The following is an 11333-nucleotide window of genomic DNA, read 5'->3' as shown; positions in this document are numbered from 1 at the left end:
TTTTATAATAAGTAAAAAATGAATTTCCTTCTGCCGTCCCCGTTGCTTAATTTTTTAAAATCATTTGTGGGATCATCTTGTTGTTTTATTTACATTATCGTAATGAATGGATATGTATTTGATGGGGTATGATATTTAACTATAATACTTTGACGCGTATTAAATTAATGTCAAAGACACACACACACACACACACACACACACATATATATATATATATGCATGCATATAAACATTGTTCAAGTTTTTTTTTTCTTTTGCTCTTTTGGCTCCACTTTGAAATAATATAATTTTTTTTCCAAGAATTGGACCATTCAGTTTTTAGTTTTGATTATTTGAAAGTTAACTATATGTTACTTCTCCGGTTCTAAATATAAAACCTATTTACACTACAAAATGGGTCTTATATTTAGGACAGGAGGGAGTATATAATTTTTTTTATTGAAAAAGGCAGGTAAAACCAGTTTATTTAATACCTCGTACAAACTGCTCAAAATTTCTTTCCTCTATTTAATACAAACTGTCACGCCCCTCTAATTGCATAGGAAAGTAATTTTATTATTTTAATATAAATTAAGACAATATTGACTTCTTAATTACTATTAGAATATTGGTTAATTAGTCTTCAATTAGTTTCAGTTTGATCAATCTTGCACGTAACATATTGATATAAACAAAAAAGCCTCTGACCAAAAATTTTTTGTCAAAAAGGTCTTGCACGTAATAATTTTGCAGCTCAAATTATATGAAAAAGTAAATAATGACGAACTGAATCTTTTTCTATTTCCCCGTGTAACTGTTAGTCTTTATCGCTTTAATGTAGTTATGACATATATATTATGTTGCTTTAACTAGTAGTATTGCAAATCTAATTATTGTAATTAATAAATAATTTTATTGGATAACACGCACGGCTCTATGTTAAAATATCTAGAAATATCATATGGAAATAAATCACACGTACGTGTTGGCAAAAAAGAAAATCAAATGTATTAATGATGCAACACCTATATAATATATAAATTCTCCATTTATTATGAAATTATCTTTTATTTTTCTAGAAAGGTGAATTAATTGCATAATGCATTATTTTATTATATGAATAGGGCATACATTAACCAAACTTGTGATTTTGTCAATATTGTATTTCTTGTCAATGCCTGTTATATAAATTAATTACGTCTTTAATATGGAAAATAATTGTTCTTAATGGATTTGGAGAAGTTTGGTAATCTCTAAAAGCACTTAAAAAAATATTTTTATGCAAATTGAGAGAAAACTCTTTTATTATACTGATTTCGAGCACTTATGGGGGGATGTATGATAGATGAACTAAAAATAGGTTCATATCCCTGAAATATATTATTGGTTAAGCAAAGAGATAAGTGAATTTTAGAGAATCCTCATTCTCAGGCCAAGGTTCTAATAAATCAACAATGAATACTAACAATAATGCAAAGGGTGATAATGAGTAGTGCTCAATCCATCCTATTAAAGTTCTAAACTTGTAAAGTGACATTGTAACTCCCCAACCACCATTACGTGTGTGTGTGTGTGAATAAATAAATTGTGTGTGTGAGAGAGGAAGAGAGAATTTTCACTAACGGGGTAAGTTCTATAAAGAGGGTCTAGCTAGTTACTCATATTTAATACTTAACAGTATTTCAAACAGGTATGTAATAAGAAGATATTTATGGGGATGTTTGGATAGAAATCAAACTATAATTTTAAAAATGTTTTTACGGGTTTACGAAGTAAATATGTGAAGAAGTTTGTCTCGTTTTACGGAAAAGCGCTTCTTAGAAGCGCTTTTCTGGATTGCCAAACACGCCGATATGCTTAACAAAAAAGAGATAAACTTTTTGCGCAATGAAAAAGGCTTCATGATCTCCACTTATGAATATGAATATGCCAATATGCAAGTATAATCCCTTTAACTATAAATATTTCCATCAAACTGGTGCTGATGTGTTTAGTTTTAGATTGAAAACCATTGAACAAACAGTATGAAGGATCTTTTTTTGGTGTAGTTTTTAATTTGAAATCAAATATACCTATAATATCTTTTCACGTAGAGGTGTTTGAATTAGCTTTTTAAAAATAACTTTTTATGATGTACAAAATAAGTATGTGGGATAAATTTTGTTTTGGTTCGTGTGAAAATATGTGTAAGATGTTAAAACAAAAACACCTTATCATAATAAATGTTTGACACATAAAAATTATCTTTTTGATAAGACATTGTCTAGCCATATATGAGCTAATTTGAGTTATAGGTCAAAAACTGCTTTTTTAAGTATAACAGTAAAAACATCTAAAACTTACTTATGACTTATGTAGAAGTAGTATTTTGGAATTAAAATTTTTTTTGCCCTGTTCTTATGTTTATATTGTTATTGTGCTTACATCTACATATTCTTTATACTTTCCAATCAGTTTTTAGTTATTTATAAATTTTTAACATAGTTTCTATAATATTTTTTATTTTTAATATTATCTTTCATTTTATATTTACATAAATTGTGCAGATTGTATCATCCAATTAATTGTGTAATATTATTTGGTTAAAAAATTTTCACATTACTATGATTTCTAATTTAAATATAATTTATTTATTAGATATAATTTCTTCTTATTATAATAAGTTTTTTTTTTACCATCAATCCAAATGGACCCATATATATATATATATAGATATTGGTGTACAATTGAAAAGACATAAACATAATAATGAGCACTACGTCCATATAATTATCTATCACATAACCCTGCCTCCAAAATAGAAAGCAGTACGTACAGCTAGGGTTTTATTTCATCATAACCTTTGTCAGAATCAAGCACCCATACATGTGCAGAGTGTCCAACCATGTCGCCACCCGGCTGTAAAATGGTGAGGCCCTAACGTACACTGGATTTATTTTTCTTACACATCACATATATATGTTGGAAGAGTCGAAGATTAATTAGGAAAACGTACCATGTTACTTGATAAAGATCGTACAAAGGCCAGTTAAAACGAGCCAAAACCACATTTTGACGAAGTTATTACAAGAGTGTCTTTCTGTTCCAATATTTTTCCAAACATAGAGGTATAGATTCGATGAATCTAATAATGTCTTAAGATTTTTCATCGAAATGATGAGGACTTGCAAGAATATACTCTTGCTAGTGCTTTATGCTTTCACATGTACAAACAACATGTGGAGTCCACCTAGACACAGTCTTGGTCGTTAATATATAGTACCTCTGGTTTCTTGACTCGTAATATAAGAATTAGATAATTAATTTTCTGATATTAAAAAAGTTAGTTAAATTAATTATTGATACAGCCAGGCAGCAGTGTAACAAAAAATTAAATATTCCTCTTAAGGTAGGGTTCCCGAATCCATACATGGGGAATGTAATAAATTAAAGGCGGGTGAGAATAAATATAGGACCGTGAACACATATCATGAGAGATCACGAATCTTTATCATGATGATATATTGAAGTGATGATAATACATGATTTTTGTGAACGTGGTACTAAGGAATCTATTGTGTCTGCTTTTACGATTAGTAACTATATGCGAGTTCAATTAATTTCATGTATAGTACGACTTCACCTAATTTATTTAGAAAAACTAAATTTTCAGTTACATTATTCATTACAATATCTTCTTGATCTCCATGTTAATTCACTTAGATCGTGTGGAAATATGCGAGAATTAATCCTATGCATGACATTTCATCAATTTCATATCAATCCTAGATACCTAAACTTTGATACTTTTGTAATGTTTCCATTACTCTTCATTTTTTACCTTCAAATAATTTCTAACTTACCTTTAGTTAATTTGTAGCGCGCGCGAACACATATATATTTCGTCTTGTTTTTACTTACCAGGTGAAAACTTGTTGATTTCCATATCTATATCCATAACACAAATTTAGAGAAGTTAACATCTTTTATTGATACGTTAATTAAGATTGTTAAAGAGCATGCATTTATAGATTTCATCCTGTATATATATGCTCCGTCAAATTTTTCAAAGCCAAATCAAGTAGGTAAAGGCTTAAAAATGATATATAATATAGACTATTCCTTATATATGCCACCACGAACCTAGAATCAGAAGCCTGGGGGCCAAGTTTGTAGAAATTAGCTAATAAGTGTCTTTAATTCAATTTTTCTTAAATATTTATTACACTTCATTTATGATAAATTATGTATAGTATATTTAAAAACATAAATAATATGCCAAGTGGAATCATAAATATGATATATTAGTTTCATGAAAAAATGATCAACAATATATATATAAAGTATGTATTTTCTGCACATTTTGCTTACGTATTGTACCATTTCTTTTTGACCAGCTATTAGAATATATCTTCAAACTTTATATATACGAAGTAAATCAATATATATATTTGAAAATATACTATACTTATTTAACATTATATGCAAGTTAAAAAACAAATTATTAACTAAAAAAGAATTATGTGTACTAGTTTTTTTTTTTGGGCCAAAAGAAAAACTAATATGTAGTTGTATAATATAACTATACTACCACTACTTTTTTTAATCAATGAAAAGTTATCGTGAATTAATGACAGAAATATTTTAATAAAGAATGAAATATGTATTATTTAAAATTGAATATTTCAAAACAGATACAAAGACATGTGTATTATTTGTGCGTAGATTCTTTTTTTTTTTTTGGGGGCGGGGATAAGATGTCAAATTTATTTGTGTACATTCTTTTTCATTGAGTTTAATTGGTGTAGATGTTTTGTGTGTATGGAAATTAATAGATATATTTGTATTCTTTTTTTAAAATTTGTGGGAGCGGGGACCCCTCAAATTATATGGGGAGGGGGTAAGAAGGTTTGGGGGGCCATGGCTGCCCGAAACCCTCGGGTTTGTCCGCCACTTACTTTCATGAAAGTCTTTAGTCTCATTTTTAAGAATTCTTGAAAGCGTCTCATTTTTAGGAACTCCTCTTGATAATATAAATCATATAAACTTTTTATATATAAAATCAACCTTTATTTAATTATTACTTTTCCATCGATCTTCACGCAGGATAAATAGTCTTGATTTGTTGTAAATTGTCATGGCACAAAATTCAAATTGGTTCTCATTCCCTTTTCCTTGCAGCATGAGACTTGCACTTTAGACAATAATTAAGAAAGTAAACCCCAAGGATGTAAAACTTTCAGAGAAATATTTCCATCTTAAAATTAACTTTAATTTAAGAATGCCCAAAACAAGTATATTGAAGACGCGATATCGATATATAGAGAAAGAACAAATATATTTCACTTTACTTTAGCCCATGTATGTATTTGTCCACAATAAAAATGTATGTTTAACAATGATGATTACCAGAAAGAGCTAGTTCTTCATAATAGAGTGACTAAAGACTTAATTTTATATTAGGAGTGATATCTACATTTAATATGTACTGGACTGTATTTTGGATAAGATTATCTTTGTGCTTAAGAAAAAGTGAGTATAAAAAATTAGGCTAATGATCATGCTATTTATTTTGTATGATAAACCAAAAAAATTAAAAAAAAAATTGAGCAAATCATGAAATCACTAGAATATTAGAATATTTTGTAAGATAATCTGATAAATCATATTTATTGTCTTTTGTTTAAAAGTATCACGTAGTTTCCTTAAAGAAAGTGTGCGCCACGTGGTCCCATGCTGCCTCCACATGTATCGGTCTCCCCATGTGTAGTAAAATTGGTACATTTATGAAAAATTGATTGAGAAGTGATATAATTAATGCAAGGAATATTTATATTATGTGTGTGTGTGTGTATGCTATTTGTCATTTTGTACTCAAAATGCCAATTTTTATGATAATAGGATATGTTAGAGGGAAGCCTACCTCTTCTAAGTTTAGGACACTGTCTTTCCGAACCATACAATTAATTTAATGATGCTTTTGAGGTTCCTTTCACCTCATCGCTGTTTTATTGGACAAAAGATTGAAATGCTCACGAAATCTTTCATTTTGCTTGTCTCCTGTCATTGGGAAATTAATGTTATATACAGGTTGTGTTCTTTTTCTATACGTATCTGAACTAACAAACTAGTCACGGAAACTAGTTAGTATTATCTCTGATTCTTAATATAAGAGTTATTTGACTAATTTGAGTAGATTAAGAAAATTAGTTAAACTAGTTATTTGTAATAAATAAATACTGTTTTTCTTAAGTATCTATGCTAATCAAGTATATTAGTTAGAACTACTATTATTACAAGAACTATCTTAAAATAAATAAATAAATATAAGAGAAAAAGTGGATGTGGTCTTATATTTAGGACTAAAATAAAAATCAAACGAGCTCTTATATTAAGGATCAGAGGCAGTGTATAGTAAGAATATGCCAATTAAAAATGTGTATGTGTGCATTTAATGTCTTCTTCAGAATTTTGTAATAAATTGGGTTTTTCCCCCCAATTATATAGTGATGCATTCAGGAAAAAAAGAGAAAAAAGAAACTAAATAATGCATGCTAAACTCTATGTTTTTGTCAAGGTTGTATTAGTTTAAATTAGTTTATTTTAAATAATTTTACATTATATGAGATAAAATTTTATTTTATAAAGCATGAAAATGATTAGATGTAGTGAAGCCAATTGATTACAACATCTCTTTTATTTCTCTAATCCAAAAGAGGGGAAAAATCCCTTGATGCCACAACAGACTTCAAAATACCCATCCGTTCTTAAATACAAAATAAGTTTTATATTTAAGATCGGAAGATTATCATTTGATATGGTAATCTGGTCAAGTAATAAATTTTAGAGTGACTTGGGCTCATTCCTCTAGATGGAGAGTAGGCCCAGACTATTAGGCCCACCTTATAGGCCCAACAATAAAAAGTCCAACCAGGCCCCTATCCAAAATATTATTTGATTAAAGCAAAATTTCTGACACAACAATGAAATCTGATCGGTGGGGCTAAGATGAGCACCAAATATAAGTCTTCATCTTTTATACAAGTTTTATGGCAAATTTCTTTCTAATTTATCAGCATGCCATGCCTAAGAAATTGGCTATATAGTTATATTACTGGAGACACAAATCTGATATGCTCAAAAAAGCAGTACAAAGGTATGTCAAACTAATAACAGTATCTCATCGAGTATCTTATATAATGGAGCCACACGTCACATATGTTCCCTTCCATGCATATACGTATATAATCCATGAAAATGGGATTAGTTTTGGTGAATATGTGCGTCACTTGCTTTCTACTTGGAGAACCTGAGAATGTCACGGGTAGTGTCACAACCAGAAAGGTAATGAACAGCTGGGAATTCTGGTGGGTCGAAGAAGCCACAACACCAGAATGATCATTTGAAGAAGGAATGAATCTGTGGTGGTGTGAAGCAAGAAGCTTGTCCAAGAAAGACCAGTGATCATCATTATAGTTACTGAGATTAAGATTGAGTCCGCAGCCGCCATTATTACTGCCACTTGTAAGCTTCAACAAGTTGTGAGAGCATTCGACTACTTCGTCCATGGAGTTGGGTAATACTGCAGATTCAGGACTGAACAATTGGGGTAGGTGGATTGATCCATCAAGGCTATAGTTATGATGATCATATAGTGCTTGCATGTGATGATGATGATGGTGATGGTAGTGCTGTCTTGGGTCTAATACCTGCTGGTTTGATCCACTTCTTGTTCTCATTTGAGTAGCTAAGTACTCTTCCTCTTCCTTTTCTGGTTGCAGGTAGCCTCTATTGAGATTCTTCTTCGTGAAAACCCTACACACTACCCATCCATCTTCCTGCACTCAAAATATAAAAAAAAATAGACTGCCTTCATAAGCATAGAACATTTTGATGACGTACAGATGCAATCTAAAGTGATAATCAAGCCTCGGATGGAGACTTAGTAAAATGTTGTTGACTGACATGTGGCCTATTAGCTCAGTTGGTTAAGGTCGCAGGTTCGAGACCTGCATGGGCCATATGTTTTACTTTTTATGCTAATTTTTGACATTTTTAGACAAATAATGTACCTGAACGTGGAGGTCATCTTCGTCAAGGCGATACTCGTGCATGATCCAATCAGTCTTTTGGCCGTGAGGAGCACGACCAGTGTAGAAGACGAGGGTTTTTCTGAGGCCAATCCTCTTGGAATTAGTGAGATAAATGGCTTTATCCCTTCCTGTGGCTTTCCAAAACCCAGCAGTGGTTGCCCTATTTGTTCTTGTTCCTGTTGGGTACTTCTTGTCCTTGTGGCTGAAGAAATACCACTCGTTCTGTGGCCCTGATCCAATCCTACACTTTTCTGCGATGTTATGTTATTCCACAACACCAAGTCAACATTACAATATTATTGCATGCTTGCACTTCACTGAATCTAACTGAAATCTGTAAATTTTTGTTACCTTTGAGGTCCCAGGGCTCAAGTTTGTTAAGATCAACTTCTCTGATGACGTCGAGGTCAATGGCTTCGTAAGAGACCTTCTTCCTGAGGTAATAGTAAAGAAGTTCTTCCTCAGTGGGGTGAAACCGGAAACCCGGAGGAACTGTCACTTGTCCACCTCCTGGCATATCCTCCAATATGTATATTTCTCTCTTCTTTCTCTTAATTATACCTGACCAACACAAAGCATGTAAATCCAATCTTGTTTACGTATTTCCATAGAAGATGAAATAACCCTTTCGACGTAGTATCATACAAAGTCTGAGAAATAATCACATTATTTACAACTTATGAATAATGTGCTAGGCTTCAGTTTTGTCCATCTCTCTCTCCATTGACTCTTTAATTTTCTTCTTTATTTTAAGCATTTTCATGCTTTACGAGATAAAACTACTCTCATATATTTACTCATCATAAAATCACTTAAAATAAGCTAAATCAAATGAGTCGGTTTGGTGCATTTAGTTGTTAAATTCAGAGAGTTCATTTACAGCAGTGAGAGTAGTTGAATTTTATGTTCCATAGATTATAATATAGTAGTTTAATGCATGCATGCGAGTGGCTCAATGCAACGAAACTGATGAAACATGGTTATATATATAATCAGGGGCTGAAATTTTTCCATGCACAGCATCATAATATTCAAAAATGAAGGCTAAGGTTTGGTGATTTCGAGGCTATTCTAATTTCTCCATATTCACACTGGAAGCAGAGATCAGAGGCGCTTTAATTATATATGACTAAGAAAGAAGAGAAGGAATTAAGGAATAAACGAAATTTTATTGGAAATATTATATATTAACTCCAAATTAAACTAAACCAATTAGGCACACCTGACTAAACATGTATATGGAACCGATCGAATTCAAAGATCTGCTGAAAATATTAAACAAAGTACAGTTGACTACATAGAAATGACTCGTTCAAAAAATGGGAGCTAACTAGTAAGCCCTAGAATTATCCCTGAAAAAAGGAGCTAAGGTGGTTGGGATAACCTTTCTCGTTAATTACTTGATCAATTTCAAAATCCTACTTGAAAGTTCTTTATTAGGTTGGAATTAATCTTTATTCTCCTTCATATCTATATACAAACCTGCATGCGCCATATGTTATGCATCAATTTCTTGAGAATTAATATAAACTGGCTTAGTGGAGACCAGAACTATTGACAGCAGCAACAACATATCAGAAAAATCTCACAACCCTTCAGAATCAGACAAAAATGAAAATAATATGTGCCTCATGACGGTGGATTTGCTTGAAAAAATGACTGCATATATCATTCATTTATATTCTGATATTTTCCAAAGGAAATTTTGGAAAGAAATCAAAATATATGTATGTATATATAAGAGAAATCAAATGAAGAGTACATGATCTCCACGTAACTTGTAGATGCTTCTGTTTACTTGTAGATCATAACACTGAACGCATTATGAAAGGAAACAAACACGTTTCTGCTGCTTTATTTTCTTTTGGAACTTTCGGATTAATCAGATATATCTGTCTGAAATTCAGTCTAAACAAGAGCTAAAAGCTAGAAATTCGGAAGAATCATGAAAATACCTCCAGAGACAAAAAGACAAAAACGAAAGAATTAAAGTGAAAATACCTCCAGAGGCAAAGAGACATGAACAAAAAGGCCATAAGAACAAACAGTAGGAACAATCGGATAGTCTAAAAAGTAGCTAAAGAACACAGGCCTTGATGTAGTGATAATAAGCAAGTGAATATCCCACCAGGACAAAAGAAACCAGACAAATTAAGAGTTACGTACCTTATTAGCTACCTAGGTTTTGCCCAGTTCCTTCGCTTGAAGGGCACGGACGTGGGTTCTTAAGAGAGAGAGAGAGAGAGAGAGAGAGAGAGATAGAGATATGTGTGGTCTTCTGTGCAATATATGCTAGCTAGCTTCACTCACAAGTTTATCACAACCAAGAAATGGCACGGAAATATATAGAAAACTGTTTTCAATTAATTAATACTATTCATGATGTGATTATAACATTATTGTATTGCAGAAAGCTGATATGGTTGAAGAAGAGTAACACAAGTTAAGGAAGGACTTTTAGGCTATATCTAGCTGTTTGATATGCTCGTATCAGACAGATCAGTATTAGTTAATTGATGGGTTTTAATCTATAAAAACTAATAAATGTAATCAATCAAAATCATTTCATGAGAAATGCTGCATATCATACCAAAAAAGTTATAATTAATGTATATAAGCAGGAGTTACATGCATGTTTTAAAATCGATTTTTAGATCATTAAGTTTTTAAAACTAGATATCGTCTTTTCATACCTTATTGAATATAAGTCAATAACATTATTGCAATAATATCAAGAAGTCTTTGGTAATTGTCGGTTGAATGGGAGACCTAGCTCCTAAAAATCGCCTTGGATGAAGAAAAGTTGCTAACTGTCAATTACAATCCATATAAATCTATATATATGGTGTGTGTGAAAATGTGGGGTTTAGTTTTCTTCATCTACAATATATGTATCTGTCTCTTAAGTAGTCTTAGTCAAATATAACTATAGAGCCATTTTGAGCCGATTTCATTGCATTAGTTCAATATGCTTTATTATTAGTATTATTTTAATCAAGATCTTTCCAACTGGAACCAGTTTATATGCCACTTGAAAGAGATTTTCAAATGAAAGTATTATACTTATCTATTTTGAATCACTTGAGCGTGTGTAAGACGAGCGATATTTGCGTCGTCATATTCATTCTGACCCATCTATAATTTACTTTAATATTAATTAATCATATTATTATTGCTTTAATTATTTTGATTTTGTGAAAGGTATTATCGTCAAACTCGGAAGAGGATGAAGATCCAGCGGCTAACCTTGAATCACGTTCATATGTAAGAGTGGAGAAT

At 31.3% G+C, this 11333-nt stretch overlaps 1 pseudogene; it reads right to left on the bottom strand.

The window, feature by feature from the left end:
• Positions 1-7207: 7207 nt before the first annotated feature.
• Positions 7208-10287, bottom strand: LOC114749276 (NAC domain-containing protein 76-like; annotated as a pseudogene).
• Positions 10288-11333: the final 1046 nt, after the last annotated feature.

The sequence above is a fragment of the Neltuma alba genome, unplaced genomic scaffold (genome assembly GCF_004799145.2).
Source record: "Neltuma alba isolate B1F8T4 unplaced genomic scaffold, ASM479914v2 tig00006006_pilon, whole genome shotgun sequence".
NCBI lineage: Eukaryota > Viridiplantae > Streptophyta > Magnoliopsida > Fabales > Fabaceae > Neltuma > Neltuma alba.
The sequence above is the reverse complement of the archived record's forward strand: the minus strand, read 5'-3'. Positions and strand labels throughout refer to the sequence as shown.